Genomic DNA, 11,178 nt, shown 5'->3' with positions numbered 1-11,178 from the left:
GATTTGTTGTTGGGGGATTTAATTTTTTGAGTTCCAGTTATATTTTAGGTATATTTTAGATATATTTTAGATATTTTAGATATGAGTTGCAGGTATATTTTAGATTTGTCCATTGTATGTGCAGATCTTTTCCCAATCTGTCGGCTTTCTAGTAATTTTGCTAGCTATGTCCTGTGCCATGAAGAAGCTCTGCTATTCCAAGCAATCCAATTTGTCCCATTAGTCTTTGATTTTTTTTTTATTTCTGGGACTCTATTAAGAAAATTTTGGCCTGTGCCAAGGAGAAGCTGAGTTTCTCGTATTCCGTACTGTAATGTTTTCAGAGTAAGACTTGAAACTTTTAGAGTTTCAGATATTACAGGAAGATCTTTGATTCACATTGAACTGATGTGAGTAGATTGAGCTGTTGCATATATGTGTGTGTGTGTGTGTGTGTGTGTGTGTGTGTGTGTGTGTGTGTGTGTGTGTGTGTGTGTGTGTAAGGCGAGTTATGTTTATCATTGAAATCAAGGATAAGGAACTTGGTTATTTTTTCTGAGATATACATTATGGTGTTTCTTTGTTGGAGGTAGGCTTGCCTTTGCCTGATGTGTACATTTCAGCTCAATTTTTCAATTAAAGTTTCTTAATTATTATTGAACATATAGTACTCTGATATTGCTTTGTCTTTTGTCTGCCACCTAGGATCTTCTTTTCCTCTTAAATGTTAACATTCAGTATAAATTTTACCTCCTGACTGATTTTCTCCTTTAATTTGCATTTTGAAATAACTACGATAATATCTTAGATCTCTGTATTCATGAAGAAAAACCATTTTGAATTCTCTGTTTAATGTAATAACACCTGGACAGATTTTTTAGCACCAAGACCTTAAATTTTCTTTTGTAGTTTTAGTTTAAAATAGCCCTCCTCCATGTTTTTAGCATGGGTAGACAAAGAATTCCCACAATGTCTTACAACTTTTATCTTTCACTTTCTCTATGCTTGTTTGTCCCTGCTAAATTTTTCTGGATGCCTGTATTAGCTACCCCAACCCTTGCAAAGCTGTTGCTGCTACCCAATTTCCTGCCACTACAACTCAGCAATTACATTCACAGTTACCCTTTCCCTGGTACTCCCTTTCTATGCTATTCATTTTGCTACCCATAATTCTTAACACTATGTTTCCAGCCACCTGATTCCTGACAACCCTGTCTCTGCTACCACATTCCTAAACAAAGCAAGGCAAGAGTAGTCACAGACAGTCGACTTGGGTACTCCTCTTGCAGGCACAATGGGAAGTTATTCCTCATGTATTTTCATAAGGAACTAACTAGTGGTGGAAAGAAAAGAGGTTATTCAAAGGAGACTAAAATCTAAGTATATCAACTTATAACTTATTGCTAGGAAAAGGTCCTAAGGTGAAAGCTAATGAGAAAAGAAAATTTGACAAAAATATTGGGGATGATATAAAAGTTTAGCTTAGTCTCTTGTGCCAGTGATCTGAACTAATTTATGATATAGATATGTAACTAGTTTGCATTTTAAAAAGTTTATGAAGATGCACATTTATGTGGTACTTATATTATTTATGAAACAGTTGCATACGATCATGTTAATGATATTCAGTAGTTTATGCTTTATTATATGCTCATTACTCTGCCTTTGGCAATATGAATTGAGCTCTCTAAAAATAAATGGAATTTCATTGTCAAATTCTACAAGGAGATTACTAAGGCTAATACCAAAACGAAAGCTGGTACAAGAAAACTGAACAAAACTACAAGTTCGAAAGGAAGGGGTCAGTGGTAAGGGCTATGATAAAAGAGAAATTCTTCACCATAGAATCTTGGAAGAATAGAATGTGTCTTGTTGAATTACTAGCTTTTTAAACATTCTTAGAAAGCAGAACATGATTTTTGATTCTTGATTTTTGGAGCCTCTTTAATGAGTGGTTAAACAAAAAAATTATCAAAATGACTGAAAATCCACTGACATGAATTATTAGATTAATATTATACTCAAAGTTGCCTTGAGATACAGGCAGGCTGGATTCCTTTCCTATTAAGTTAATGGAATAAGTTTCCTTTTGGATGGTTTTACAGTCCATGACACTTGTTCCAAAACAAGGAAAGATACTGTAGAGAAAAAAAGAGGAAGGAGAGGCAAGGCTGCTGAAATTAGCATGTTTCCCATTTGGACTTTACTTGGTTGTTACTACAAAGAATTAGAATTTCACCTTAAGATAATTTCAAAATGGATGTGCTAAAGGATAACTCCGAAATGTAATATTTAATGCTGTTTGATTACTTGAAGACAAAGGTTTACAGAAAACTGTCATGTACCAATAAACATCTAGAAGAAATATAATTTTAAAATTCACATGTTCAAAGAAAACCCTGGCATGAAAGTCTGTGAGTCACTTATCTCCAAATAGGAAGTGGCCCTGTGGCTCAATTGGGAGAGGGCTCCCCTTGAGCTCAAGCCCCATGACTGACAAGAAGAAATTTTAAAGAATTAAACCATTAGGGCTGGAAGGAGACTCGGTGGTAGAATGTTTGTCTTGCATGCATGAGGTCCTGGGTTCAATTCCTCAGCACCACATAAGCAGAAAAAAATGGAAGTGGCACTGTGTCTGAAGTGGTAGTGCACTAGCCTTGAGATGAGCAGCTCAGGGACCGCACCCAGACACAGAAATCAGGCCCACCTACCAACAACAACAACAATAAAAATTAAAACATCAAACAGCCTGAAGATGTTGTCCAGAATAATGAATGCAGCATTATCCGTTTACATGACTTAGTGAATTAAAACCTAGTTTACCAGGGGAGATGGTGGGCATTTTGTGTGTGTGCCAAAGCCTTCAAAATTATTTTGTAATTTCCCAGGGAGGGAGAAAGGAGGAAATGGGGGGGAGGAGTGAGGTTTTTGATAGACTTGCCTTTTGATTCACTGATTGTTTTCTGGAGTCAAATTCAGAGAAATTCTGCTTGCAATCCTAGTTGCATGGGGAATGAAGAAGCCATGTCCTGGAAGTGGTTTTGTCCTGTCCTTGGCCTGGTTCTAACCACCACTGGATAAGTCAAGTCCCACTTCAGGACCAAGATGGCTTGAAGAATACTGATCCATTGGGCAGGTGGACCTAACCACAGCCAGAATAGGCAGAAAATGCAATTCCGAGGGCAGCACTGGAAATCTACACCAGGCAGAGATTTTTTAATATATATTTTAACGTAAAAATACTGTACAGAGGACTCAGAGTTACAGGACCAGGTAATGAGTACATATCTTATAGAGCATTGTTATCTCCTCCTTTGTTTTTCCCCTGCCATGTTTTCCAAATCCTCCCTCGTCGACCCCTGCCTGACATTGTAAATTCATTTTCAACACAGTGTCCTGTACATCTCATTGTCACAATGGGTCAACCTGCAACCAGCTATTTCCCTTCCACTCTCCAAATTACATATATATATATATATATATATATATATATATATGCTATATAACTATATCTATATCTATATCTATCTATCTATCAATCAATCAATCTATCTATCTATGTATCTATCTATCTATGTATCTATCTATCTATGTATCTATCTATCTATGTATCTATCTATCTATCTATCTATCTATCTATCTATCTATCTATCTATCTATCTATCTATCTATCTATGTATGATCCAGAACACTTGAATCAAATACAGTGAAAACAGGGGTATACCGTGGGGGGATGAACCTACAATAGAATCACATAGTGCATTATAAGCATATTAAAAACCAAAGAAAGAAAGGAAAAACCACTTGTGTTTCTGACTTGGGGTACATTTCGCTTGTATGTTCATATGTTTTTAGCCTTTGATCTTCTCTGCTTGTCCTAGACATGTTCTAATCCTTGCAAACAAAGGTAAAACAAGGCAAACATGGGTCCTATGTTTCTTTGGGTCTGGCTTACTTCACTTAATATAATTTTTTGCCAAGACTTTCCATTTCCTAACATATGGAACAATGTCATTCTTTCTGATGGAAGCATAGAATTCCAGTGTGTGTGTGTGTGTGTGTGTGTGTGTGTGTGTGTGTGTGTGTGTGTGTGTGTGTGTGTGTGTGTGTACACCACATTTTGTTGATCCATTCATCTGCTGAGGTGCATTGGGGTTGGTTCCGTATCATAGCTATGGTGAATAATACTGCAATAAACATGGTTGTGTTGGTAGCTTTGTGATCATTTGGGTAAGTGCCCAAAAGTGGAGTTGCTGGGTCATTGGGAAGCTCTAGAAGGAGTCTTGAAGAAATTCCTTACTGCTTTCCAAAGTGGTTAAACAAGTTTACACTCCTACCAATAATGAAGTAGGGTTCCCTTTTAGCCACATCCCCACCAGCATCTGTCATTATTACATTTCTTGATTATAGCCATTCTAACTGGAGTGAAGTAAAATTTCAATGTTTTGATTTGCATTTCTTTTATGACTAGAAAAGTTGAGTATTTCTTCAATTGTCTAATGGACATTTTTTATTTCATCTTCAAAGAAGTCTCTCCTTAAGTCTTCAGCCCACTTAATTATTGGGCAGTTGTTCCTTTGAGGATTTGTTGTTGGAGGATTTATGATTTTGAGTTCTAATTATATTTTAGATATAAGACTTTGTCTGTTCTATGACTCATGAAGAACTTCTCCCAGTAAGTGGACTTTCTATTGATCTTGCTATCTATGAGCTTTACCTTGCAGAAGCTCTGCTCTTTCATGCAATCCCATTTCTCCAATGTTTCTTTGATTTGTTTTGTTTCTGGTTCTCTATTAAGAACATTTTGGCCTGTGCTAAAGAGCCCTAGAGTTCCTCTTATTTTTCATATAATGTTTTCACGGTGTCTGCTTTTATTTTGAGGGCTTTGATCCATTTGGACTTGATTCTTATGCAGACTGATATATATATATATATATATATATATATATATATATATATATGGATCTAGCTTTAGTTTTCCACAGGTGTTTAACCAATTTTGCCAACACCATTTACTGAAAAGGCTGTCTTTCTTCCATTCTATTTTTTAGCTCCTTTGTCAAAGATTAGGTGGCTATAGGTCACTTGGTCCTTTTCTGAGTCTTCTGTCCTATTCCATTGGTCCTCAGGACTGTTCTTGTGCCAGTAGCTAGATGTTCTTATTACTATGGCTTTTCGCTTCAGTTTGAAATTTGGATATTGCTCCAGTGCTGTTCTTTTGGCTAAGGATTGACGAACCTACAGCCAGCATTATACTTAATGGTGAAAAGTTAATGTCATTTCTCATAAATTCAGGAAAGAGATAAGGATGTCTTCTCTCTCCACTCCTCTTGAATTTAGTATAAGAATGCTAGCAGGGATAATAAGACAAGATCTAAACTTAAAGGAAATCCAAACAGGTAAAGATGAAGTAAAACATACAAGATGACCAATGGAATAGAATTGAAAACCCAGAAATGAACCTACAGTCCCATAGGCATCTAACTTTCAATAAGGCAGCTAAAAAAATAGAATGGAAGAAAGACAGCCTCTTCAGTAAATTGTGCTGGCAAAACTGGTTAACTAATTGTAGAAAACTAAAGCTAGATCCTTATTTATCACCCTGCAGTAGTATCAACTCTAAATGGATCAAAGACCTCAGAGTCAAAGCAGACACTCTGAAAATATTACAGGATGGAATAGCAGAATCTCTAGGTCTCCTTGTCACAGTCTGAAATTTTCTTAATAGAGATCCAGACACACAAAAAATCAAAGACAAATGGGACAAATGGGATTGCATGCAATTGCAAAGCTTCTGCATGGCAAAGGACATAGCTAGCAAGATCACTAGAAAGCCCACGGATTGGGAGAACATCTTCACTTGCCATATAATAGACAAGGGTCTCATATCTAAAATATACCTGGAACTCAAAAAATTAAATCCCCCAACAACAAATCTTCAAAGAAACAACTGCCCAATAAATAAGTGGCCTAAATACTTAATGAGAAATTTCACTGAAGAGGAATGAAGGATGGCCAATAAACGCATGTAGAAATGCTCTTTAGTAATGAAAGAAATGCAAATCAAAACAACATTGAAATACCATCTCATCCAGTTAGAATGGCTATAATCAAGAACTCTAATAACAACAGACGATGGAGGGGATATAGACAGAAGGGAACCTTACTGCACTATTGGTGGCAGTGTAAACTTGTTCAACCACTTTGGAAAGCAATATGGAGGTTCCTCAAAAGACTCCACATAGAGTTCCCCTATGACCCATCAATCCTACTTTCTGGCATTTACCCAAATGTTCACAAACAAGACAACACTAAAGCTTCCAGCACGACTATGTTTATTGCATCATTATTTACCATAGATAAGATATGGAACCAACCAACCAACCCAGATGCCCTTCAGTAGATGAATGGATCAAGAAAATGTAGTATATATACACAACAGAATTCTATGCCTCCATCAGAAAGAATGACATTGCCCCATTTGTTAGGAAATAGAAAGACTTGGAAAAAATTATATTAAGCGAAGTAAGCCAGACCCAAAGAAACATAGGTACCATGGTCTCCCTTATTTGCTAACTAGAATATGCCTGAGTAAATCAGAATATGTCAAATAAGTTGATGTTAGGGAAATGAAAGGTTAGGTATGTATTCAATTTTTTTTTATTTCATGAGATTGTTTCTTTATATTGTTGCTTTATATGTCCCTTTATATGTCCCGTTGTTGCTTTATACGTCCCTCCCCCATGGTATAACCCCTGCTTTAACTGTATTTGATGTCCGTATAATTTCTGGATGGGAATGGCAAAAACAAATCGTTTGACTACGGATACAGGTGGACCCATTGCAACAATAAGATGTACAAGTCATTATGTCCAAATCGAACTTTACAACTTTGGTGGGGGGGAGGAGGATTGGGTGGGGCAAGGGAGGTAGATGGGAAGGGATGGATAGGGGAAACAAAGTAGAAGGCTACAATGCTTGACAGGAAATGTACTCATTATCTTGCCCAGGTAATTTTAACCCTTATGTACACTATTTTCACCAGAAAAAATAATAAATTAAAAAAAAAGAAAACAAGAAAAAAAACCCATGAACATTACATGATCTTGTATTTAATGGACTCCATGGACTCCACTCCCAAGTTACTTGAGATGATCAGAAACTCTGGTGAACTAGCAGAAAATATTTTTTTCTAAATAAAACCATCCAAGAAAGGAATAAAAATAAACAAGAAAGGAATACACAGTTGGAAATTTGGGCTAATTTTGTCATTATGTTTTGAGAAGTCAAGTTTCCTATAGAAATGCAACTCATATATAATCCTCAGTTGTGTTTTAAATGTTGTCTTAATTAAAGATCATTTCTAGATGCAAAAGCGCTCATGATTCTGAACCAAAAATTTGAAAAAATAAGCATCATTCTGTTAAATTCCAAAGAAATGATGAAGGATTACAAAAGTTTAAGCCTGGAGAAATAGGAAAGTTCATTTAATGTAGGACTTTGTAGATCTGGCTAAATTAGAATTTAGATTTAAAATAGATATTTTTTGTAATTTAATATTCTATATGATAATACAAAATTATTTTCAGGTAAAAGATTTAATTTACAAACTCACAAATGATTCTGGCATTCTAATTGACTAGAGTAGTCTTTCAAGTGAGGTATAATAAGAAATTAGTTGATAGATAATTCCAACAGTTCATGTGTAAAATGATAATGTGAATAATCTAGACAAATAGCCAACAAATTGATTGTATTAATTTATAAATATAGAAACAGAGCAATCTTTTGAGACTTTGGTGTAACATGGTATGAAGAGTAATTGGGTGACATCTTTTTTTTCTACCTATACATATCATAGGAAGAAATTTCCTTAATTATGTACCTCTGTATACAATGAGAAAAATGCTACGTTTGAGGTTTGTTTTTATTTTGTTTTTGTTGATTGGTTTGTCCTTGGGCTTAACCTCTGGTCTCGGGCACTGTCCCTGAGCCTGTTTATGTTCAAGGCTATTGCTCTACAACTTGAACCTCAGTGCCACTTGGGTCTGGCTTTTCCTTATGAGTTTATTGGAGATAAGAATTCAAGGAAATTTCTTGCCTGGGTGGGTTTTCAACCATAATCTTGAAATCTTAATATTAAGATGTACAGATCTCTTGAATATCTATGGTAGATTATATATATAATAAAATAAATAAAAATAAAAATAAATAATATTTGCAAGTGTTCTGATCTCAAGAAAACCACTGCGGGGAAAATGATATAGGAAAGTTTAGTGTAGAATTCTTTCCACAATAGGAAGGGCATGACATTAGCAGAAGTGTAGTATTTTTTCACAATAGTGATAAAGTAGTCATGATGTGAATTTAGGGAATTTTAAGGCACACCTTACAAGTTGGAAATTGTTGTGCTAGGATGATTTGTCGGCATAAAAACTTGGGATTGATTCTTATAGAAATAATAGCTTACTCTGATGAACAAATGTTTACTCTTACGGAATTATTTATTGGAAGTGGCACTGTGGCTCAAGCGGTAGAGCTCTCACCTTGAGCTGCAGAGCACAGGGACAGCGCCCATGCCCAGAGTTCAAGCCCCATGACTGACCAAAAAAAAAAGGAATTAATTATTATAGATACTTCATAGTTTTATCCTCTACAAGAACGTGTCTATTTTTTCTGTTGGCTTTTAAATATGTAATGCCTCAATGAAAACTGCATCTATTGCAGAATTAAATATAATGCAAACAGGTACTATTTTGAATGTCTCTGGTATGGCATGTTCAGAATTTGAAAATGAGTAGTTAGTAGTCTTAGGAATGTTGAGGAGCAGATATATTCTGTCCTCTTAACAATTAGTCAGTTTTCAGTTTTCAGTTAGGAGTTTCCATAGAATTGAACTGTTTCCTGTTTTAGTATGAGACAATAATAAAGTAATATTTTTTCAAAGTAATGGCAAGTATATTCTGAAAATATTGTATAGTTTGATAGCATTCCAGTTGATGTTCCTCTGATAAAGAAAGAGTAAATTCAAGTTAGCAGCCAAAATGTTCATTTTTTAAAAAGGTAATACACATAGAATAATATTTACTTACCAATACAGTGAAATTATATTTTATGCAGCTCATTTTTAACTTAATTTTATTAAGGTCATATATAGAAAAGGTTGCAGTAATTGTAAGGTATTGAATACATAACATGTCAAAATTTTTACCCCCTCTCTCATTTTTCTCACACTTTTCTTTACCCCATACCCCTCACAAGTTATAATGTAAATTTCCAACATGTTGTCCTGTGAGTATGGCTATTGCATTGGTTTACCTTTTGTCCTTTGTCTCGCCATTTTATTGTTCTGCTTCCCTTGCCAAATGAACATAAATGTATATACAATACACAGAATACTGAAATCAAATACAACAGTGGCCAAACCATAGGGGAAAACACAAAAGAAAAAAGAAATCACATAGTATATTAAAAACAACATCCACAAAGAAAAACCTCTCTTTCCATATCTAGGAGATTATTTTGCTCAGCATCATTTTATATGGTCATTTATTCCTAGCTATTGAGCCATTCTACTCATCTGCTAGGACTATTTCCTATTTATTATTAATTTTTATTATTAATAACTTTTTCCTATTACAAATGAGGGAAACCATGGAATCTGTTTCTTTGTGTCTTACTTATTTTTCTTTGTAGGATTTTTCCAAGTCTTTCCATTTCCTTATGAATAGGAAGCATAGGATTACTCCGTATATATATAAACCACATTTTGTCAATTCGTTCATCTACTGAGTGGCATATTGGTTTAAAACATGATTGCATGTAAATATCACTTAAGGCCATTCAAAAATGACAGATTCCACCTCACCAGATATAATATCATGATTTCTAAGTAAGATAATATTTTATGGTGGTACAAGTTTTGAGATATAGGATGAGTCTAATGTATATCTTTAACTGAATTAAGCAGGAAGATATCCAATATCATGTAGGACTAAAGTGGTAGTGACAAAATATTTCCCTTGAGAAAGATATAGGAGGCTGCCAGAAGTATGAAGTAGTTCAGATAATTTTGAAGAATTTAGAAATGCAAGCTCAATTATGTCTCTTTAAATAATAATTATGTAAGTGGAAGGGCAAAAGAAGGGTAAGAGAAGAAAATAACTGACAGCAGATCATTGTCCCAAGTTAGAGAATAAAAAAACATAATCTATAACTTCCAAGTTAAAGAGAAACCAATATAATACGTCCCACTTAATTTAGGTACATGCAAAATATTTACTTGGCTTTTCCCTAGTTAATGATCCAAAATAAATGAACATTTATAAGAAAAGTTATGTGATTGCAATTGCTTCAACTTGAACACTAATTGTGATCAGCCCTTTTTTTCTCACTTTGTACTTGGAAAATTGTCCCTAAGTTGATGATGTTGTGGCTGATTAGATTCAGAGTTAGGGGCTTCTACTTGTACAATTAGCCCAGAATAGTTTAAAGCAGTTTTCCACCCAAGATATCCAACTAACATTGTCTGAATCTGTACTTTGAACACACACTCACACCTGAGCACATTATTTGAAATTATAATTCAGCTTTCCTTGGCACATTCTACTTTGTGCCTTTGTCTTCTTTGCATATGCCTTTTGAGTTCATAGTTGCTCTATTTCCATTTCTTCTATACAAACTGCTCAGAACATTGTTCAACTACCACTTCTTATTTGTACAGGCCCAGTCTGTGTATGAAGGTTCTTTGTCCATGTTAAGCAATAGGGTAATACTAACTCTCTGAGAAGAAAAGTTCCACAATATAACCCTATGCCCACATTAAAGGATGTAGAATTGAAAGCATTTTGAGACAGTGATATTAGAATTGAAAGGCTCCTTAGGGACATTTTCCTGGAGTTCATCAGTTTACCCAGGAGAAATATAAATATCCACAAAATTTGGAGCTAATTAGTAAGTATCCGAATTAACATTAGATCCTAGATGTTGTGTTAATACAAGTCAAGATTGTATTATTGTTAAATCAGAATCCTTCAATCCTTGACAATGTGTATGAGAAAGTGAAAGAAAGACATTAAATCAAAATATCTTATCTTTTTAGTCATTTAATCCTAGTGGTGAGAGTAATGTCTGAACTTTTCCATTCATTAAAAGCTTGAAGTTTATAAGAACATTTTCCTACATAAAAGAATTTGTGTC

This window comes from Dipodomys merriami, unplaced genomic scaffold, assembly GCF_024711535.1.
Source record: "Dipodomys merriami isolate MVZ:Mamm:240054 unplaced genomic scaffold, mDipMer1.0.p SCAF_1864, whole genome shotgun sequence".
Lineage (NCBI taxonomy): Eukaryota > Metazoa > Chordata > Mammalia > Rodentia > Heteromyidae > Dipodomys > Dipodomys merriami.
Note: the sequence above shows the minus strand (reverse complement) of the source record.